Genomic DNA, 24504 nt, shown 5'->3' with positions numbered 1-24504 from the left:
AGGATTACGATTGGCTAAGGAAGTAGGAATCTCTTTTCTAACAGTACACTGTGACTCACTACTCGTGGTACAACAGGTAAGTGACCAATTTCAGGTACGAGACACACTTTTAGAAAGATATTTAAACTCGGTCAAAACCCTAATAAAGTCTTTTAAAAAATTCGAAATACTACACATATTTAGAGATCAAAATTACAGAGCCGATATTCTATCAAAATTAGCCACGCATAGATTGACCGAACAAACGGAAAAGCTCCACCATATTACACTAACAGAAGCTAGTTTAGATACAAAATCTGTCTTTAGCTTATCACAGGAGGAAGAAGACTGGAGAAATGTATTCGTCAACTACATAAAAAATGGAGATATACCAGAAGGTGAAGCACCGAGGTCGTTCAGATACAAAGCAGCTCAGTACACTCTGCTAGGAGCCGAACTATACAAACGAGGAATTTCCAAACCCCTTCTGAAATGTCTCGTGCCAGCAGAAGCAGAAACTGCCTTGGACAAATTACACGACGAAATATGCGGGAATCATACCGGAAATAGAAGCCTAGTCACAAGAACCCTATGAGCTGGCTTTTACTGGCCAACAATGAGAAAGGATTGCAACAATAAAGTACAACGATGCGATGCATGCCAACGGTGCGTACCACTCATTCACAACCCGGCCGAGCTCCTGCATGCATCAAACATCAGCTGGCCATTCCATAAGTGGGGGATGGATATACTCGGCCCATTCCCTATCTCGATGGGACAGGTAAAGTTTTTACTTGTAGCCATCGATTACTTCACAAAGTGGATTGAGGCACAGCCCCTCGCAAAAATCACAGCCGAAAATGTACAAAATTCATATGGAAGTCGATAATATGCAGATTCGGTTTACCTAGGGAAATCGTGTCTGATAATGGCAGGCAGTTCACGGATAGAAAAATTGCATCATATCTGACAGATTTACACATTAAACATAATTTTTCCTCTGTCGAGCACCCTCAAACCAACGGGCTCACAGAAGCTGCTAACAAAGTTATCTTGCAGGCATTAAAAAAAAATTAACAGATGCTAAGGGTCGGTGGGCCGAGCTCATACCTGAAGTAGTATGGAGCTATAACACAACACCACACACAACCACGAATGCAAGCCCATTCCGACTAGTGTACGGAGCAGAATGCATGATACCAGTCGAAATCAGCCAAAGATCCAGTAGAACCGAATACTTCAACGAACAAGACAACTCGACAGAGAGAGCAACCGAGATCGACCTAATCGATGAAGAACGCAACTTGGCTAAACTACGGTAGCAAGCCATGCAAACAATGATAATGAAACAATATAATAAAAGAGTAAGGCCAAGAACGCTACAAGAAGGAGACCTAGTCATGCAACGAATGGAAGAGATACGGAAACCACCAGGTTAGGGAAAGTTAGCTGCGAATTGGGAAGGCCCCTTTCGAATTTCTAAAGTCATCAGAAAGGGGGCGTACTGCCTGGAAACAATAGAAGGGACACCCCTCCCCAACACTTGGAACATTTCGTCCTTGAAAATGTACTACAGTTAAATCTTCTTTGTAATTGTGAGTTGGTCAGGTACTCTTTTTCCTGATCACGAGGTTTTTCCCTAAGGAGGGTTTACTCGGACAGGTTTTAATGAGGCCGACCATCTCATATACTAAGCAGTTCAACAAAATTTTACAAACTCATACAAAGCTTCAAAGCATATCAAATTAACAAAACCGACCTCTTAAGGCCAGATACATCGATGAAATATTCAATGTTCACAAAAGCAGTAGCATAAGAGCTAAATAAGTATTCACAAAACATGCAAACGCCGACAAACAAAGTCAGAAACAAAGCTCAAAATATTCCAGCATAAATAGCAAAATACAATAGATAAAACATAGAAACTTCCATCAAGGAGGAGGAACGCTCTCATCTTGGTCTTCGATACCTTCATCATCAGTAAGCCAACCATTAACTACAATCTTTGCAACATTCAACTTCCCGATGTCAAAGTCGGGGACGAACAATAAAACCTGGCTGACAGCACAATCAAATCCGGCCACGAACATGTCCATCTTCTCCTCCTCAAGCTCATTCAGACGAGCAGTCATCTCACCTTTAACCTTATCATTCTCCTTAAAATCAACCTGGAGCAGCCTGGTTTGCTCCTGAAGATGTCCCACTTTGTCTTCCTTCTCTTTCTTTAATAACTTGATCTGTTCCTTCAGATCATCTACTTCATCTTCTCTTTCTTTCACCTTAGCAGTGACATCACTTACAGCTTTTTCCCTTTCTTTTAACAAACGCTCTGAGGAGGCAGCCTTTTCAATCAGAGCCTGCTGCTCCGAACTTAATAGCTCAGTAGTACGGCCAACACAAAGCTGCCGAGAAGCAACAATCTACATAAAGCAGAATATCTTCAGCACACTTACAAATTAACAAAAACAAAAAGGACATAAATAGAAGTACACACCTGGATAAACTTGCCCATCCCCTCCAGACCCACACGATGAGTAAGCACCATATCACCGGGAAACTGGGAAACACGATCAGCAAGCTCAGCCAAGGGGAATTGATCACTCCAGAGTGAGTGAGGATTCGCGCCAGGCAGGAAACTATGCAGCCGATGCTGCCGATCAAAAACAGATTTCACAGCAACGTTTTGATCACCTTCAGAAATCACTTCTAGTGAATTCTCCGAAACAATTTTTCTTTTCTTTAGAGATGGAGGGGCCTGAGCAGTAGAAAATGAAGCATCCTCAGTAGCCTCCTTCATAACCCCAGATACACTCCCACCTCTCTTACCTTTCTTCTTCAGATAAGCTTGAAATTTGGCAGAATTCAGATTGGGCATCTTGCTACCTGAAAATAATAAGAAAGTTAGTAAAAATATAGTAGCACAACATAAAGACTTGTAAAAACAACAGTACCTATATACAATTTCAGCCCTTCAAAATCATTTTCTGCATCATATTTCAATAAATCAAGAATAGGCAAACACTCCCCGGTGGTGAAATTTTCAATCAGAAATTCCAACAAATAGTCCTCTTCCTCGTTCATACCATCAGCCTCAAGAATTTCTAATGGCTCCGAACACCAGTACAAAGGGAACTTCTCTATCATTTCTTCGTCAAGGAAAAAGGGATACACAGTCTCCAAAGCACGAATTTTTACAAACATAGACTTGAATTTTTAAAGGAAGACTTGTAGAGTAAAAAGAGAGAGCGACCAGGAAAACTACTTAGAAACACCCAAAGCCCCTTCCGAACCCCTTTAGACTAGAAGAGAGAAAAGAAAACATTCAGTGAAGGAGAAACATTTAAAAATTTCATCAGAACTTCCAATGTGCGCAAAAATGCCCACGAATTCGGGTGTAACTGTGAAGGAGCACAGTTAAACTGAATCAAAACTTTACACTCAAAATCTGAAAATGGGAACTTCACATACAACTCAGATAAACAGGGGATATACATATAAAAGTAACCCCAGTCTCCCCTCCTCTCACAAACCCTATCTTGGCCGAAGCAAGGAAGGAACTCGAAACCGACATCAGAACCAGGTCTAACAAATTTAGCAGGAATCAAAACCTGAACCGACTCCTGATTACAATAGGAAGAAGCCCGAGTCTTTACATTGTCGTGAACCCAATGATAGGGATTCTCCTTATCCTCCTCAACAACCTTCAACTTTTCTTTTTATTTTTCTTTAACCATTTTTCCCAGAAAAAAACAACGAAGCCCAAAAGAAAATACACAACGCAGAAAGAAGACAAGAAGACTAACCTTTGGAAGACATGTCCCTAACTCACCAAAAACCTTTTTGCAAACAATTGAAGACTCGTGTTTGAAAACATATAAATACAATTACAACCCACTACTTTAGTGGGAATACAATAAACCACTAAGTTATGAGAAGGAAACGGTTGGACTCCCATATCGCTGAACGTGCACATTAATTGCGGCCCAGTTAACAAAGCGACAAAAATTACTTTTTCCAAAAAAATAAATAAAGAGGGTGTTTTAAAATTCATTTCTAATAAAAACCCGTCTGGGTTTTAAGCCCAAGCTTGTACGCTCGTTGAGCTTGGGGGCTCAGCCATTTAGCCTCTCTGCGCCGAGGTATATCTTCAATAAAAAAGCTCAACTTGCTGCATACACCAAGTCAAGCTTGGGGGCTGTGTACTGCACCCAAGAATCTCGGCCACGTCCGAGATATACCTCGACGCAACGGTCACCTTTCAAAACCGCCCACATGCTCGAATCACGGAGCCAATGTGCATGCCAGCATATCCGGTTAATCCACTCACCAAAATCTCGGAATATGCTGACCGATCAGACTACACGCTGAGCCTATAAATCCGAAGAGGTAAAATTGAGTAGGACACGAAAAAGAAAATACCTTCACTCAATAGAACTGCTCAGTTCACCCAATAGAACTGCTCAGTTCACCCTATATTGCTCATTCCCAACCTCATATATTCGGTCTTAGTTATACTTTATTCTATTACTGACTTGAGCGCGGAGTCCTTTTTGCAGGTACCACGCTCGGGTTCGAGTTCACAAGGATAACGTCGGCCCAGGCTAACGTCGGCTCAGGAACACTTATCGGACCACCAAACCGACGTATAGATCCAGCGCAATATCCTTGCCAGAACAGGTTATATTTTTTGAATTTGATTGAAGAATCACATTCGAAGTTGTTTTAGTGGACTTAAAGGAAATTGGACTTTGATTGTGTAACTCCGTTTGTGACATTTTGGAAGAAGTTAAAGAATTACGTTTTAAAAGTGAACTTGAAGGTGGTTCTGATTTGAATGGACTGGTTTTGTTCTAAGCGAGTCAGTTTTGAAAATTATTTGGGACTTCTGAATTCTTGTGATTTGATTTTGATTCAAATTAAGAAAACAATGATTTTTAAGAATCTTTAATGAATTTAAGGAATTGAAATTTGGTAGATTCTCCTTCAAAATCTTGAGACTTTGTTGTGGTAATTAATTAATTAATAACTCCTAATTTAAAGTGGACAAGCGAATGGTTTAAGAATGAAATGATTTTGAGATTGGTTTGGGGAAAATTAGATTGTGTGGAAAAGAAGGTTATAAAGAGAAATGATTATTGTTTCAAGGTAAAGTGATTTGAGAAAAAAGTGATATATTGCATGAATGATGATTTACTTGATGTGGATTGTTGAGAAAGTGTGAAAATGATTACTAATGAATTGGAAGGATAATGAAAATGAGCTTGAATTTGATTGTAATATGCCTCCGGATAAGATGCAGTGGTATTATTCACTTGCTCCGGGTAAGGCGAGAATACCGGGTAAGATACAGTGGTATTATTCACTTGCTCCGGTTGAGAGTTCGAAACTCCGGGTAAGATATAAGGGTGGAATTCTATTACCGCTTGCTCCGGGTTGAGAACTGTAACACCACCTCGGTAAGAGGTAGGGTAAAGTTGTCCCTTGCTCTGGGTATGCGGGTAAGATGCAAGGGTTGCGGCGTTGTCCCACTTGCTCCGTGTTTGGTGTTCTGTCCAGGGTTAGCTACCAGACATGTCGGGTTTGGTTTTATAACCGACAGATGAGACTCATCAGCCATAGGGCAGGCATTCATCATATGCATCTATGTGATATTGTTTGGGTGTGCATATTGTAATTAGTTTGCCTAGTGAATAATTATGTTTAATTGTTAATTGCTCTACTTGATGTAGCTGCTTGATTATGTTTGAACATTCTTACTTGTGTATGTGACTGAAAATTGGTTGGAATGTGGTGGATTGGCTGTTGATTGAATTATTTGGGCCTTTGGCCGTGATTAATTTTTGTGATGGGCCGAAGGCCGTGTTTGGTTTGTGTTTCTAGTTTAGAAAAGTATGAAAAATTAAACTGGTTCAGTGTAGACTTAATGAACCAATGCTTGGAACAACTTGGTCATTCATACTGTCTAGGAAAGACTTTTAAAAAGGTCTTGGTTTTTTGAAGAATTAACGTATTTTCCTTTTAAAAAGGATTTCAGATTTTTGAGTATGAATCTTTGGTTTGGAAAAGATACATAAGGCAGATATTAATCACTATATTTTTGAAAATAGTTTTATTCTACGTATCTTATTATAGCAATTCTCTAACCCTATAGTGAGAACCAGCGAGGACGATGTTCTCACTCCCCTACAGGTCTTTTCTTTTTCAGGATATGGATGACAGAGTTCGGAAGAGCTTATTACTTTTCTGTTTTAGTATTTATGTTTTTCTCGTCTTTAACTTTGCAAGTTCTGTAAGAGGGATAGGATTTTGATATGAAATGCTTGTAAAGTAATAATATATATATATATATGTATTCTTTGTAAGTATTGTAATTTGTATTGTAAGTATGGATTTATGTTTTTAAGAAAATGGTCTTTGAAAAATATGGTTTAAAACTTTAAATAGGCTCATAATTTAAGGGGTTTGTGGTCTCATCTATTTTGTCTTTTGTTTGAAAAAGGTTTTCTTTTTAAATTGTTTTATTATATTTATTTTTAAATAAAACTTTTTCAACATGATGTCAAGTTTTTTCAAAGAATAGTCATAGATTCTGCAAATGCATGTTTTCAAGAAACCTCTTTTTTGTTGCAGTTATCAAACTTCTCTCTCATTAACTCCTTGAATAACCTCTTCGATTTCCCCCACTATCATCATTGTTTTTATTCTTGCAAAATCCTTTTTCACTTAATAATGAGAAAGAAAATGGCCACACACAGAGGCTCTCTCACTCAACTTCCTCGAAACCCTGAAAAGCCAACAACCTCTTCACATTCAAAGGATCCAACCTTTACACCTTCTCCTACTCCTTCACTGTCTCCTCCATGCATCGATCCGATGGCTTGAACCAAAACGACTCCAAGGTACCCCTCGTCGTCCATGCCAACGGCTCCACCCAGTGCTCCTTCTTGGCCAAGCACTTCGAAGGAAAATCATCTTGCTGCAAAGGAACCCACTTCTGAACCCTCGAGACCTAAGCCTAGGTTAGCCTCTCAAAGTCCACAAAGAGGTAATCTTCTTGTTCCTCTCAAATCGGTTAAGGAACCTTCCATTGATCTTTTTGAATACAAATCTTAGCTTATGACTACCCACTCCAACTACAACCCCCACCGTTTTTGTTCTGCCATGAACCATAATTTTTATGAGGGTGTTGTTGTTTATCGTACGATTTGTCCTACTTTCTGAAAAAGAAAGGTTTTACATTTGTTGAAAATCTTGAGTTTTTAGACTAGAATCAATTTTTTAAAATCAAAAAGCCTGTTTACCCAGTTTTAGTTCGAGAGTTTTATGGAAATCTGCCCTACCGTGAGGGAAGCATTCACTTGTATGTCAAAGGTCGTGAAATTATTTTGAGTAGTGAATCTATAAGTGACTCTCTTAAATATACTGATGTTGGTGCATGTGTTTATACCTCTGGTAAATGGGATGAGAGATTGGGTGTTTTAGACAAAGATGCTCTGGCTCATGTGTGTGAGAATATCTCTCTGATTGATGGCCTCACACCCACTCACAAAGCCCTCGGCCCTCTACGTGCTCAGCTGTATTGTATAGTGAACCATATTATTCTTCCTCAAAGTGGCTTATATCAGAGAGTGTCTTTCTGTGATATACTAGTTTTATATTCTATCATCACTAAATCTGAAATTTCTTTTGCATATCTAATGGTGAGGCATATGTTTGATTGCATAATGAGTGACAAAAGTATGGCTCTTCCTTATGGCATGTTCTTAACTTACATTTTTAAACAATTTGGTGTTGACTTGTCAAATGAGTCTTATGAAAATAGACACTCATATATAAAAGGAGGTGGTTCAGTCAAACAGCACAAAAAGGGACCTACGAGAACTGAGAAGGTAGTCCTAAACGATGATGATGATGATGAACTCGATGACACTCATTCTCCCTCCACTTCGGGGACTTCAGCCTCAACATGTCACAAATCACTCTATTTTGGAGTTGTGAAGGATGTTCTACAAGAGTTTGTGAATCTATCTAACCATTTGATCTCCACAAGCAAACAAAAGAGGAAGCTTGCGGTCAAACATGAGAATGCCCTCTGATACATGCGAAATTGTTACTCTGAGGTTGTAAAATTTGTTGTTCATTCTCTCCCTGGCAATGGCGCCAACAAACTGGTGCACAATACCATGGTCCAAACATAACTTCACAACTTCACACAACTAACCAGCAAGTGCACTGGGTCATCCAAGTAATAAAACCTTACGTGAGTAAGGGTCGATCCCACGGAGATTGTTGGTATGAAGCAAGCTATGGTCACCTTGTAAATCTCAGTCAGGCGGATATCAAATGGTTATGGAGTTTTCGAATAATAATAATAAATAAACAGAAAATAAAGATAGAAATACTTATGTAATTCATTGGTGAGAATTTCAGATAAGCGTATAGAGATGCTTGCGTTCCTCTGAATCTCTGCTTTTCCGCTATCTTCATCCAATCAGTCTTACTCCTTTCCATGGCAAACTTTATGTAAGGGCATCACCGTCGTCAATGGCTACATCTCATCCTCTCTGTGAAAATGGTTCGATGCGCTGTCACTACATGGCTAATCATCTGGAGGCATCACCGTTGTCAATGGCTACATCCCATCCTCTCTGTGAAAATGGTCCGATGCGCTGTCACTGCATGGCTAATCATCTGGAGGTTCTCGATCATACTGGAATAGGATTTCACTATCCTTTTGCGTCTGTCACTACGCCCAGCACTCGCGAGTTTGAAGTTCGTCACAGTCATTCAATCCCTGAATCCTACTCGGAATACCACAGACAAGGTTTAGACTTTCCGGATTCTCATGAATGCCGCCATCAATCTAGCTTATACCACGAAGATTCTTATTAAGAGATCCAAGAGATAATCATCCAATCTAAGGTGGAACGGAAGTGGTTGTCAGGCACGCGTTCGTATGGGAATGATGATGATTGTCACGTTCATCACAGTAGTACTTTGCATCAATTCGTGAGGAACAGCAGAGCTCCACACCTTAATCTATGGAGTGTAGAAACTCTACCGTTGAAAATACATAAGTGAAAGGTCCAGGCATGGCCGAGAGGCCAGCCCCCAAAACGTGATCACAGGATCAAAATTACAATCCAGGATGTCTAATACAATAGTAAGAAGTCCTATTTATACTAAACTAGCTACTAGGGTTTACAAAAGTAAGTAATTGATACATAAATCCACTTCTGGGGCCCACTTGGTGTGTGCTTGGGCTGAGCTTGAAGTCTACATGTGCAGAGGTCATTCTTGGAGTTGAACGCCAAGTTGTAACGTGTTTCTGGCGTTCAACTCTGGCTTGTGACGTGTTTCTGGCGTTTAACTCCAGACTGCAGCGTAGAACTGGCGTTCAACGCTTTTTTGTGTCTTCTAAAATCGGCCAAAGTATGGACTATTATATATTTCTAGAAAGCCCTGGATGTCTACTTTCCAACGCAATTGAAAGTGCACCATTTTGAGTTCTGTAGCTCAAGAAATTCCACTTTGAGTGCAGAGAGGTCAGAATCCAATAGCATCAGCAGTCCTTCTTCAACCTCTGAATCTGATTTTTGCTCAAGTCCCTCAATTTCAGCCAGAAAATACCTGGAACCATAGAAAAACACACAAACTCATAGTAAAGTCCAGAAATGTGAATTTAACATAAAAACTAATAAAAACATCCCTAAAAGTAACTAGATCCTACTAAAAACATACTAAAAACAATGCCAAAAAGCGTATAAATTATCCGCTCATCACAACACCAAACTTAAATTGTTGCTTGTCCCCAAGCAACTGAAAATCAAATAGGATGAAAAGAAGAGAATATACTATAAACTCCAAACTATCAATGAAACATAGCTCCAATCAGATGAGCGGGACTTGTAGCTTTTTGCCTCTTGAATAGTTTTGGCATTTCACTTTATCCATTGAGGTTCAGAATGATTGGCATCCATAGGAACTCAGAGTTCAGATAGTGTTATTGATTCTCCTAGTTCAGTATGTTGATTCTTGAACACAGCTACTTTATGAGTCTTGGCCGTGGCCCTAAGCACTTTGTTTTCCAGTATTACCACCGGATACATAAATCCCACAGACACATAATTGGGTGAACCTTTTCAGATTGTGACTCAGCTTTGCTAAAGTCCCCAATTAGAGTTGTCCAGTGTTCTTAAGCACACTCTTCTTTTGCTTTGGACCTTGACTTTAACCGCTCAGTCTCAAGTTTTCACTTGACACCTTCACGCCACAAGCACATGGTTAGGGACAGCTTGGTTTAGCCGCTTAGGCCAGGATTTTATTCCTTTAGGCCCTCTTATCCACTGATGCTCAAGGCCTTGGGATCCTTTTTATTTACCATTGCCTTTTGGTTTTAAGGGTTATTGGCTTTTTGCTCTTGCCTTTTGGTTTTAAGAGCTTTTGGCTTTTTCTGCTTGCTTTTTCTTCTTTTTTTTCGCTATTTTTTTCTATTTTTTTTTTCTGCAAGCTTTTGTATTCACTGCTTTTTCTTGCTTCAAGAATCATTTTTATGATTTTTCAGATTATCAAATAACATGTCTCCTTGTCATCATTCTTTCAAGAGCCAACATATTTAACATTCTTAAACAACAACTTCAAAAGACATATGCACTGTTCAAGCATTCATTCAAAAAACAAGAAGCATTGTCACCACATCAATATAATTAAACTAAGTTCAAGGATAAATTCGAAACTCATGTACTTCTTGTTCTTTTGAATTAAAATAGTTTTCATTTAAGAGAGGTGATGGATTCATAAGACATTCATAACTTTAAGACAAAGTTACTAAATACTAATGATCATGTAATAAGACACAAACATGGATAAGCACTTAACATAGAAAACGAAAAACAGAGAATGTAAGAACAAGGAATGAGTCCACCTTAGTGATGGTGGCATTTCCTTCTTGAGGAACTAATGATGTCCTTGAGCTCTTCTATGTCTCTTCCTGGTCTTTGTTGGTCCTCCCTCATTGCTCTTTGATCTTCTCTAATTTCATGAAGGATGATGGAGTGCTCTTGATGTTCCACCCTTAGTTGCTCCCAATAATTGTGTGGGGGAAAATGTATCCCCTGAGGTATCTCAGGGATCTCTTGATTTGTAGTCAAATGTTCTACCACTGAGCTATAGATCCTTTACATGAATCTCTCCATCTCCCATGACTTGGAGATGGAAGCTTTTGTCTTCCCTTTTCTCTTCTCTCTTTTTTTTTGAGGTTTCTCTGGCCTTAGGTGCCATAAATGGTTATGAAAAAGCAAAATAAGCAATGCTTTTACCACACCAAACTTAGAATGTTGCTCACCCTCGAGCAAGAGAAGAAAGAATAGATGAAGAAGAAGAAGATATGGAGGAGATGGAGGGATGTGTGTATTCGGCCATATGGGTGGGATTGGGTGGGAAAGAGATTTTGAATTTTGAAGGTAGGTGGGGTGTATGGATGTGAGTGGTAAATGGAAAACAGAAGGGATGACCATGAATGGAGAGAGAGAGGGTGAGGTAGGTGGGGATCCTGTGAAGTCCACAGATGCTGAGATGATCCTGTGGGGTCCACAGATCCTGAGGTGTCAAGGATTTGCATCCCTGCACCAATTAGGCATGTAAAATGCCTTTGCATGCAATTCTGGCGTTTAAACGCCGAATTGATGCTTGTTCTGGGCGTTCAGCGCCCAAATGCAGCATATTTCTGGTGTTGAACGTCAGCCAGATGCTTGTTTCTAGCGTTCAGCGCCAGCTCTTCTTCACTGTGCATTTCTGGCGTCTGAACGCCAGGATGCTGCTTGTTTCTGGCGTTCAACGCCAGAAACATGCTCTGTTCTGGCGTTGAACGCCAGACAGATGCTCCTTACTGGCATTTAAATGCCAGTAAGATCCTCCTCCAGGGTGTGATTTTTCTTCTGCTGTTTTTGATTCTGTTTTTAATTTTTTGATTTATTTTGTGACTCCACATGATCATGAACCTAATAAAACATGAAATAACAAAAAAAATAAAATAAAAATTGGGTTGCCTTCCAACAAGCGCTTCTTTAATGCCAATAGCTTGACAGTGGGCTCTCATGGAGCCTCACAGATGTTTAGAGCATTGTTGAGACTCCCCAACACCAAACTTAGAGTTTGGATATGGGAGTTCAACACCAAACTTAGAGTTTGACTGTGGGGGCTCTGGTTGACTCTGTTTTGAGAGAGGCTTACTGTGCCTCTTTTCCATGTTTACAGAAGGATGTCCTTGAGTTTTAAACTCAAGGGAGTCTGATTAGCGGATAATTTATACGCTTTTTGACATTGTTTTTAGTATGTTTTTAGTAGGATCTAGTTACTTTTAGGGATGCTTTCATTAGTTTTTATGTTAAATTCACATTTCTGGACTTTACTATGAGTTTGTGTGTTTTTCTGTGATTTCAGGTATTTTCTGGCTGAAATTGAGGGACTTGAGCAGAAATCAGATTCAGAGGTTGAAGAAGGACTGCTGATGCTGTTGGATTCTGACCTCCCTGCACTCAAAGTAGATTTTCTGGAGATACAGAACTCGAAATGGCGCGCTTCCAATTGCGTTGGAAAGTAGATATCTAGGGCTTTCCATCAATATATAATAGTCTATACTTTGGCCAAGAATAGATGATGTAAATTGGCGTTTAACGCCAGCTTTCTGCCCAAATCTGGCGTCCAGCGCCAGAAAAGGTGCCAAAACCAGAGTTGAACGCCCAAACTGGCATAAAAGCTGGCGTTCAACTCCAAGAAGGACCTCTACACGTGCAACACTCAAGCTCAGCCCAAGCACACACCAAGTGGGCCCCGGAAGTGGATTTATGCATCAATTACTTACTTCTGTAAACCCTAGTAGCTAGTTTATTATAAATAGGACCTTTCACTATTGTATTAGACGTCTTTTTGACCATCCTGGATCTTTGGATTATCTTTTGATCTATTTATCACGTTTTGGGGGCTGGCCATCTCGGCCATGCCTGGACCTTTCGCTTGTGTATTTTCACGGTAGAGTTTCTACACTCCATAGATTAAGGTGTGGAGCTCTGCTGTTCCTCAAAGATTAATGCAAAGTACTACTGTTTTCTATTCAATTCATCTTATTTTGCTTCTAAGATATTCATTCGTACTTCAATCTGAATGTGATGAACGTGACAATCATCATCATTCCCTATGAACGCGTGCCTGACAACCACTTCCATTCTACCTTCGACTGAATGAGTATCTCTTAGATCTCTTAATCAGAATGTTCGTGGCGTAAGCTAGAATGATGGCGGCATTCAAGAGAATCCGGAAAGTCTAAACCTTGTCTGTGGTATTCCGAGTAGGATTCAATGAATGAATGACTGTGACGAGCTCTAAACTCGCGATTGCGGGGCGTTAGTGACAGACGCAAAAGGATAGTAAATCCTATTCCAGTATGATCGAGAACCGACAGATGAATAGCCGTGCCGTGACAGGGTGCGTTGACCATTTTCACTGAGAGGATAAGATGAAGCCATTGACAAAGGTGATGCCTCCAAATGATTAGCCGTGCCGTGACAGGGCATTGGATCATTTTCCCGAGAGATGACCGAAAGTAGCCATTGACAGTGGTGATGTATCACATAAAGCCAGCCATGGAAAGGAGTAAGACTGATTGGATGAAGATAGCAGGAAAGCAGAGGTTCAGAGGAACGAAAGCATCTCCATTCGCTTATCTGAAATTCTCATCAATGAATTACATAAGTATTTCTATCCCTATTCTATTAATTATTATTCGAAAACACCATTATCAATTTATATCTGCCTAACTGAGATTTGCAAGGTGACCATAGCTTGCTTCATACCAACAATCTCCGTGGGATTCGACCCTTACTCACGTAAGGTATTACTTGGACGACCCAGTGCACTTGCTGGTCAGTTACACGGAGTTGTGAACCGTGGTTTTGGCATCATGTTTTTGGCGCCATTTCCAGGGAAAGAAAGAGCAATGAACTTTACATAATTAAAGTGTAATCACGATTCCGCGTACCAAGTTTTTGGCGCCGTTGCCGGGGATTGTTCGAGTTTGGACAACTAACGGTTCATCTTGTTGCTCAGATTAGGTAATTTTCTTTTTATTTTATTTTAAAAAAAATATTTAAAAAAAATGTTTTCAAAAATTTTATTCAAAATTTTTAAGAATGAATTCTAGTGTTTCATGAAGCATGTGAAGCCTGGCTGGCTGTAAAGCCATGTCTAAATTTATTTGGACTGAGGCAGCAATTTGTTATCAAGAGCAAGCTAGTTGTTGCTAATCCACCTGCTGCTGTTCCTGATTCACCTGCTGAAGCTTGGCTGGCCATTGGCCATGTCTAGTATTTTGGACCGGAGCTTTCATTGAAAGCTTGGCTGGCTAGTGAGCCATGTCTAATTCCTGGACTGAAGCTTTAGACTAAGAATGCAAGATTCCTGGAATTCATGTTAAAAATTTTGGAATCCTTATTTTTTCTTTTTCATATAATTTTCGAAAAAATCCAAAAAAATTAGAAAATCAGAAAAATCAAAAACATTTTTTGTGTTTCTTGTTTGAGTCATGAGTCATGTCATAAGTTTGGTGTCATTTGCATGTGCATCTTGCATTTTTCGAAAATTTCATGCATTCATAGTGTTCTTCATGATCTTCAAGTTGTTCTTGGTAAGTCTTCTTGTTTGATCTTGATGATTTTTTGTTTTGTGTTGTATGGTGTTTTTCATATGCATTCTTGAATTCTTAGTGCGTAAGCATTAAAGAATTCTAAGTTTGGTGTCTTGCATGTTTTCTTTGCATTAAAATTTTTTCAAAATTGTGTCTATGATGTTCATCTTGACATTCAAAGTGTTCTTGGTGTTCATCTTGACATTCATAGCATTCTTGCATGCATTCATTGTTTTGATCCATAACTTTCATGCATTGCATCATTTTTCCTGTTTTCCTCTCTCATCATAAAAATTCAAAAAACAAAAAAATATCTTTCCCTTTTTCTCTCATCAAATTCGAAAATTTGAGTTGACTTTTTCAAAAAATTTTAAAATCAAGTTGTTTCTTATGAGTCAAATCAAATTTTCAATTTGAAAATCTTATCTTTTTCAAAATCTTTTTCAAAAATCAAATCTTTTTCAAAATTCTTAGTTATTTTCGAAAATTCCAAAAATATTTTTCAAAAATCTTTTTCTTAATTTTATATCATAATTTTCGAAAATAACAATAACAATTAATGTTTTGATTTAAAAATTTGAAGTTTGTTACTTGCTTGTTAAGAAAGATTCAAACTTTAAGTTCTAGAATCATATCTTATGATTTCTTGAGAATCAAGTCATTAATTGTGATTTTAAAAATCAAATCTTTTTCAAAACTAATTTCTAAAATATCTTCTTATCTTACCTTTTTCAAAAAGTTGGTTTCAAAATATCTTTTCTAACCTCCTAACTTCTTATCTTTTCAAAATTTGTTTCAACTAACTAACTAACTTTTTGTTTGTTTCTTAACTTTTTCAAAACTACCTAACTAACTCTCTCTCTCTAATTTTTGAAAATATCTTCCCTCTTTTTCAAAAATTTCTTTTTAATTAACTAATTATTCTTATTTTTATTTTTGATTTTAAAAATTTTCGAAAATTACTAACATTTTTCAAAAACCATTTTCGAAAATCACTAACTCTTTTTCAAAAATATTTTTCGAAAATTCGCCCTCTCCCATCTTATTCTATTTATTTATTCATTTACTAACATCTCATCTCACATCTCAACTCTCCTCACAGTTGTGTTTCTTCCATTATATTACATTCTTTGTCTCCCTCTTTTCTTCCACTCATAAAGGGATCCCTATACTGTCTATTATTATTATTTTTTTTCTATGCCCTCTTCTTTGTCATATGAGCAGGAGCAAGGACAAGAATATTCTTGTTGAAGCAGATCCGGAACCTGAAAGGACTCTGAAGAGAAAACTAAGAGAAGCTAAAATACAACAATCCAGAGATAACCTTTCAGAAATTTTCGAACAGGAAGAGGAGATGGCAGCCGAAAATAATAATAATATAAGGAAGATGCTTGGTGACTTTACTGCACCTAATTCCAATTTACATGGAAGAAGCATCTCCATTCCTGCCATTGGAGCAAACAACTTTAAGCTGAAACCTCAATTAGTTTCTTTGATGCAGCAGAACTGCAAGTTTCATGGACTTCCATCTGAAGATCCTTTTCAGTTCTTAACTGAATTCTTGCAGATATGTGATACTGTTAAGACTAATGGAGTAGATCCTGAAGTCTACAGGCTCATGCTTTTCCCTTTTGCTGTAAGAGACAGAGCTAGATTATGGTTGGATTCTCAACCCAAAGACAGCCTGAACTCTTGGGATAAGCTGGTCACGGCTTTCATAGCCAAGTACTTTCCTCCTCAAAATCTGAGCAAGCTTAGAGCTGATGTTCAAACCTTCAGACAGAAAGAAGGTGAATCCCTCTATGAAGCTTGGGAAAGATACAAACAGTTGACCTAAAAGTGTCCTTCTGACATGCTTTCAGAATGGACCATCCTGGATATATTCTATGATGGTTTATCTGAGCTATCAAAGATGTCACTGGACACTTCTGCAGGTGGATCCATTCACCTAAAGAAAACGCCTTCAGAAGCTCAAGAACTCATTGACATGGTTGCTAATAACTAGTTCATGTACACTTCTGAAAGGAATCCTGTGAGTAATGGGACGCCTATGAAGAAGGGAGTTCTTGAAGTTGATACTCTGAATGCCATATTGGCTCAGAATAAAATATTGACTCAGCAAGTCAATATGATCTCTCAGAGTCTGCATGGAATGCAAGCTGCATCCAACAGTACTCAAGATGCTTCTTATGCAGAAGAAGCTTATGATCCTGAGAACCCTGCAATAGCAGAGATAAATTACTTAGGTGAACCTTATGGAAACACCTATAACTCATCATGGAGAAATCACCCCAATTTCTCATGGAAGGATCAAAAGCCTCAACAAGGCTTTAATAATGGTGGAAGAAACAGGTTTAACAATAATAAACCTTTTGCATCATCCACTCAGCAACAGACAGAGAACTCTGAACAAAATGCTTCTAATTTAGCAAATCTAGTCTCTGATCTATCTAAGGCCACTGTGAGTTTCATGAATGAAACCAGGTCTTCCATTAGAAATTTGGAAGCACAAGTGGGTCAGCTGAGTAAAAGGATTACTGAAATCCCTCCAAGTACTCTCCCAAGCAATACAGAAGAGAATCCAAAAGGAGAGTGCAAGGCCATTGACATAAGCACCATGGCCGAACCTAAAGAGGGAGAGGAAGACGCAAATCCCAAGGAGGAAGACCTCCTGGGACGTCCAGTGATCAATAAGGAGCTTCCCTCTGAGGAACCAAAGGACTCTGAGGCTCATCTAGAGACCATAGAGATTCCATTGAACCTCCTTATGCCCTTCATGAGCTCTGATGAGTATTCCTCTTCTGAAGAGAATGAAGATGTTACTGAAGAGCAAACTGCCAAGTTTCTTGGTGCAATCATGAAGCTGAATGCCAAATTATTTGGCATTGATGCTTGGGAAGTTGAACCTCCCTTGTTCATCAATGAACTAAGTGATCTGGATCAACTGACATTGCCTCAGAAGAGACAGGATCCTAGAAAGTTCATAATACCTTGTACTATAGGCACCATGATCTTTAAGGCTCTGTGTGACCTTGGTTCAGGGATAAACCTCATGCCCCTCTCTGTAATAGAGAAACTGGGAATCTATGGGGTGCAAGCTGCTAAAATCTCATTAGAGATGGCAGATAATTCAAGAAAACAGGCATATGGACAAGTAGAGGACGTATTAGTAAAGGTTGAAAGCCTTTACATCCCTGCTGACTTCATAGTCCTGGATACTGGAAAGGAAGAGGATGAATCCATCATCCTAGGAAGACCTTTCCTGGCCACAGCAAGAGCTGTGATTGATGTTGACAGAGGTGAAATAGTCCTTCAATGGAATGAGGACTCCCTTGTGTTTAAAACTCAAGGATCTCCCTCTGCAACCATGGAGAGGAAGCATGAAAAGCTTCTCTCAAAGCAGAGTCAACCCAAGCCCCCACAGTCAAACTCTAAGTTTGGTGTTGGGAGGCCACAACCAAACTCTAAGTTTGGTGTTGAACTCCCATATCCAAACTCTAAGTTTGGTGTTGGAGAGTCTCAACAATGCTCTGAACATCTGTGAGGCTCCATGAGAGCCCACTGTCAAGCTATTGACATTAAAGAAGCGCTTGTTGGGAGGCAACCCAATTTTTTTATTTATCTAACTATATTTTTCTTAGTTATATGTCTTTATAGGTTCATGATCATGAGGAGTCACAAAATAAATATAAAAATTGAAAACGGAATCAAAAACAGCAGAAGAAAAAATCACACCCTGGAGGAGCATCTGTCTGGCGTTCAACGCCAGAAATGGCACACAAATGGGCGTTGAACGCCCAAAATGGCCACCAACCTGGCGCTGAACGCCCACAGTTGTGTGCAAAGGCATTTTTACATGCATAATGGGTGCAGGGGTGTAAATCCTTGAACACCTCAGGATCTGTGGACCCCACAGGATCCCCACCTACCTCCACTCACTTCTTCTCACCACTCTCTTTCACACAACCCCATAAACACTCTTCCCTAAAAACCCTTCACCACTCACATCCATCCACTCTTCCCCATAAACCTACCTCATAAACTCCACCTACCTTCAAAATTCAAAACCAATTTCCCACCCAAACCCACCCATATGGCCGAACCTTAACCCCCCCTCCCTTCCCTATATAAAGCCCTCCATTCTTCATCAAATTCACACAACACACCCCTCTTGGCCGAAACACTTTCCACTCTCCCTCTCCTCCATATCTTCTTCTTCTTCTTCTATTCTTCTTTTCTTGCTCGAGGACGAGCAATATTCTAAGTTTGGTTTGGTAAAAGCATAAGCTTTTTGTTTTTCCATTACCATTGATGGCACCTAAGACCGGAGAATCCTCTAGAAAGGGGAAGGGGAAGACAAAAGCTTCCACCTCCGAGTCATGGGAGATGGAAAGGTTCATCTCCAAAGCCCATCAAGACCATTTCTATGATGTTGTGGCCAAGAAGAAGGTGATCCCCGAGGTCCCTTTCAAACTCAAAAGAAATGAGTATCCGGAGATCCGACATGAAATTCAAAGAAGAGGTTGGGAAGTTCTAACAAATCCCATCCAACAAGTCGGCATCCTAATGGTTCAAGAGTTCTATGCTAATGCATGGATCACCAAGAACCATGATCAAAGTAAGAACCCGGATCCAAAGAACTATGTTACAATGGTTCGGGGGAAATACTTGGATTTTAGTCCGGAAAATGTGAGGTTGGCGTTCAACTTGCCAAACATGGAAGAGAACGCACGCCCCTACACAAGGAGAGTCAACTTTGATCAAAGGTTGGACCAAGTCCTTATGGACGTATGTGTAGAAGGAGCTCAATGGAAGATTGACTCCAAAGGCAAGCCGGTTCAACTAAGAAGATTGGACCTCAAGCCTGTGGCTAGAGGATGGTTGGAGTTCATTCAATGCTCAATCATTCCCACTAGCAACCGGTCTGAAGTTATTATAGACCGGGCCATCATGATCCATAGCATCATGATTGGAGAAGAGGTGGAAGTTCATGAGATTATACCTCAAGAACTCTACAAGGTGGCTGACAAGTCCTCCACTATGGCAAGGTTAGCCTTTCCTCACCTCATCTGCCACCTATGCAATTCGGCTGGGATTGACATAGAGGGAGATATCCTCATTAAAGAGGACAAGCCCATCACTAAGAAGAAGATGGAGCAAGCAAGAGAGCCCATTCATGGAGCTCAAGAAGCGCAAGAAGCTCATTACCATGAGATTCCGGAGATGCCTCAAATGCACCTTCCTCCACAAAATTATTGGGAGCAAATCAACACCTCCCTAGGAGAATTGAGTTCCAATATGGGACAACTAAGGGTGGAACATCAAGAGCACTCCATCATGCTTCATGAAATAAGAGAAGATCAAAAAGCAATGAGGGAGGAGCAACAAAGACAAGGAAGAGACATAGAAGAGCTCAAGGACATCATTGGTTCCTCAAGAAGGAAACGCCACCATCACTAAGGTGGATTCATTCCTTGTTCTTGTTTCTTCTGTTTTTCGTTTTCTATGTTATGTGCTTATCTATGTTTGTGTCTTCATTACATGATCATTAGTAGTTAGTAACTGTGTCTTAAAGTTATAAATGTCCTATGAATCCATCACCTCTCTTAAATGAAAAATGTTTTAATTCAAAAGAACAAGAAGTACATGAGTTTCGAATTTATCCTTGAACTTAGTTTAATTATATTGATGTGGTGACAATGCTTATTGTTTTCTGAATGAATGCTTGAACAGTGCATATGTCTTTTGAAGTTGTTGTTTAAGAATGTTAAATATGTTGGCTCTTGAAAGAATGATGACTAGGAGACATGTTATTTGATAATCTGAAAAATCATAAAAATGATTCTTGAAGCAAGAAAAAGCAGCAAAGAACAAAGCTTGCAGAAAAAAAAAGAGAAAAAAAAATATAGGCGAAAAAAAAAATAGAAAGAAAAAGAAAAAGCAAGTAGAAAAAGCCAAAAGCTCTTAAAACCAAAAGGCAAGAGCAAAAAGCCAATAACCCTTAAAACCAAAAGGCAAGGGCAACTAAAAAGGATCCCAAGGCTTTGAGCATCAGTGGATAGGAGGGCCTAAAGGAATAAAATCCTGGCCTAAGCGGCTAAACCAAGCTGTCCCTAACCATGTGCTTGTGGCGTGTAGGTGTCAAGTGAAAACTTGAGACTGAGCGGTTAAAGTCAAGGTCCAAAGCAAAAAAAGAGTGTGCTTAAGAACCCTGGACACCTCTCATTGGTGACTTTAGCAAAGCTGAGTCACAATCTGAAAAGGTTCACCCAATTATGTGTCTGTGGCATTTATGTATCCGGTGGTAATACTGGAAAACAAAGTGCTTAGGGCCACGGCCAAGACTCATAAAATAGCTGTGTTCAAGAATCATCATACTGAACTAGGAGAATCAATAACACTATCTAAACTCTGAGTTCCTATAGATGCCAATCATTCTGAACTTCAATGGATAAAGTGAGATGCCAAAACTATTCAAGAGGCAAAAAGCTATAAGTCCCGCTCATATGATTGAAGCTCTGTTTCATTGATAGTTTGGAATTTATAGTATATTCTCTTCTTTTTATCCTATTTGATTTTCAGTTGCTTGGGGACAAGCAACAATTTAAGTTTGGTGTTGTGATGAGCGGATAATTTATACGCTTTTTGACATTGTTTTTAGTATGTTTTTAGTAGGATCTAGTTACTTTTAGGGATGTTTTCATTAGTTTTTATGTTAAATTCACATTTCTGGACTTTACTATGAGTTTGTGTATTTTTCTGTGATTTCAGGTATTTTCTGGCTGAAATTGAGGGACTTGAGCAGAAATCAGATTCAGAGGTTGAAGAAGGACTGCTGATGCTGTTGGATTCTGACCTCCCTGCACTCAAAGTGGATATTCTGGAGCTACAGAACTCTAAATGGCGCGCTTCTAATTGCGTTGGAAAGTAGACATCCAGGGCTTTCCATCAATATATAATAGTCCATACTTTGGCCAAGAATAGACGACGTAAACTGGCGTTCAACGCCAGCTTTCTGCCCAAATCTGGCGTCCACCGCCAGAAAAGGAGCCAAAACCAGAGTTGAACGCCCAAACTGGCACAAAAGCTGGCGTTCAACTCCAAGAAGGACCTCTACACGTGCAACACTCAAGCTCAGCCCAAGCACACACCAAGTGGGCCCCGGAAGTGGATTTATGCATCAATTACTTACTTCTGTAAACCCTAGTAGCTAGTTTATTATAAATAGGACCTTTCACTATTGTATTAGACGTCTTTTTGACCATCCTGGATCTTTGGATTATCTTTTGATCTATTGATCACGTTTTGGGGGCTGGCCATCTCGGCCATGCCTGGACCTTTCACTTATGTATTTTCACGGTAGAGTTTCTACACTCCATAGATTAAGGTGTGGAGCTCTGCTGTTCCTCAAAGATTATTGCAAAGTACTACTATTTTCTATTCAATTCATCTTATTTCGCTTCTAAGATATTCATTCGTACTTCAATCTGAATGTGATGAACGTGACAATTATCATCATTCCCTATGAACGCGTGCCTGACAACCACTTCCGTTCTACCTTCGACTGAATGAGTATCTCTTAGATCTCTTAATTAGAATCTTTGTGGCGTAAGCTAGAATGATGGCGGCATTCAAGAGAATCCGGAAAGTCTAAACCTTGTCTGTGGTATTCCGAGTAGGATTCAATGAATGAATGACTGTGACGAGCTCCAAACTCGCGATTGCGGGGCGTTAGTGACAGACGCAAAAGGATAGTAAATCCTATTCCAGCATGATCGAGAACCGACAGATGAATAGCCGTGCCGTGACAGGGTGCGTTGACCATTTTCACTGAGAGGATAAGATGAAGCCATTGACAAGGGTGATGCCTCCAGACGATTAGCCGTGCCGTGACAGGGCATTGGATCATTTTCCCGAGAGATGACCGAAAGTAGCCATTGACAGTGGTGATGTATCACATAAAGCCAGCCATGGAAAGGAGTAAGACTGATTGGATGAAGATAGCAGGAAAGCAGAAGTTCAGAGGAACGAAAGCATCTCCATTCGCTTATCTGAAATTCTCACCAATGAATTACATAAGTATTTCTATCCCTATTCTATTAATTATTATTCGAAAACACCATTATCAATTTATATCTGCCTAACTGAGATTTGCAAGGTGACCATAGCTTGCTTCATACCAACAATCTCCGTGGGATTCGACCCTTACTCACGTAAGGTATTACTTGGACGACCCAGTGCACTTGCTGGTCAGTTACACGGAGTTGTGAACCGTGGTTTTGGCATCATGTTTTTGGCGCCATTTCCAGGGAAAGAAAGAGCAATGAACTTTACATAATTAAAGTGTAATCACGATTCCGCGTACCAGAGTCCTCATTCAATTGAAGGATTAGTTCACCTCTGTTAACATCAATCACAACTCTTGCTGTGGCTAGGAAGGGTCTTCCAAGGATGATGGATTCATCCTCATCCTTCCCAGTATCTAGGATTATGAAATCAGCAGGGATGTAAAGGCCTTCAACCTTTACTAATATGTCCTCTACTTGTCCATAAGCCTATTTTCTAGAATTGTCTACCATCTCTAATGAGATTTTAGCAGCTTGTACCTCAAAGATTCCCAGTTTCTCCATTACAGAGAGTGGCATGTGGTTTATTCCTGACCCAAGGTCACATAGAGCCTTCTCAAAGGTCATGGTGCCTATGGTACAAGGTATTAGGAACTTTCCAGGATCCTGTTTTTTCTGAGGCAATCTCAGTTGATCCAATGCATTTAGTTCATTGGTGAACAGGGGAGGTTCATCTCCCCAAGTCTCATTACCAAATAAATTGGCATTCAGCTTCATGATTGCACCAAGGAACTTGGCAACTTGCTCTTCAGTAACCTCCTCATTCTCTTCTGAAGAGGAATATTCATCAGAGCTTATGAAGGGCATAAGGAGGTTCAATGGAATCTCTATGGTCTCTAGATGAGCCTCAGATTCCTTTGGTTCCTCTGAGGAAAACTCCTTGTTGATCACTGGACGTCCCAGGAGGTCTTCCTTACTGGGATTCACATCCTCAACCTCCCTTACAGGTTCGGCCATGGTAATTAATTCAATGGCCTTGCACTCTCCTTTTGGATTCTCTTCTGTATTGCTTGGGAGAGTACTAGGAGGGGATTCAGTGATCCTTTTACTCAGCTGACCCACTTGTGCTTCCAAATTTCTAATGGATGACCTTGTTTCATTCATGAAACTTACAGTGGCCTTAGATAGATCAGAGACTAAACTTGCTAAGCTAGATGGATTCTGCTCAGAATTCTCTGTCTGTTGCTGAGTGGATGATGGAAAAGGCTTGCTATTGCTAAACCTGTTTCTTCCACCATTATTAAAGCCTTGTTGAGGCTTTTGTTGATCCTTCCATGAGAGATTTGGGTGATTTTTCTATGAGGGATTATAGGTGTTTCCATATGGTTCACCCATGTAATTCACCTCTGCTATTGCAGGGTTCTCAGGATTATAAGCTTCTTCTTCAGAAGATGCCTCTTGAGTACTGTTGGATGCAGCTTGCATTCCATTCAGACTATGAGAAATCATATTGACTTGCTGAGTCAATATTTTATTCTGAGCCAATATGGCATTCAGAGTATCAATTTCAAGAACTCCCTTCTTCTGAGGCGTCCCATTACTCATAGGGTTCCTCTCAGAAGTGTACATGAACTGGTTATTAGCAACCATGTCAATGAGTTCTTGAGCTTCTGCAGGCATTTTCTTTAGGTGAATGGATCCACCTGCAGAAGTATCCAATGACATCTTAACTAATTCAGACAGACCATCATAGAATATATCCAGGATGGTCCATTCTAA

The 24504-nt window shown here is 39.7% G+C and overlaps 1 non-coding gene across 1 annotated transcript; it reads right to left on the bottom strand.

Moving 5' to 3' along the window:
* Nucleotides 1–16409: 16409 nt before the first annotated feature.
* LOC112752969 (small nucleolar RNA R71) lies at nucleotides 16410–16517 on the bottom strand. Its single transcript, XR_003177375.1, has one exon. It is a non-coding gene; the product is annotated as a small nucleolar RNA R71 (small nucleolar RNA).
* Nucleotides 16518–24504: the final 7987 nt, after the last annotated feature.

This window comes from Arachis hypogaea, chromosome 15 (genome assembly GCF_003086295.3).
Source record: "Arachis hypogaea cultivar Tifrunner chromosome 15, arahy.Tifrunner.gnm2.J5K5, whole genome shotgun sequence".
Taxonomy (NCBI): domain Eukaryota; kingdom Viridiplantae; phylum Streptophyta; class Magnoliopsida; order Fabales; family Fabaceae; genus Arachis; species Arachis hypogaea.
Note: the sequence above shows the minus strand (reverse complement) of the source record. Positions and strands in the feature narration are given on the sequence as shown.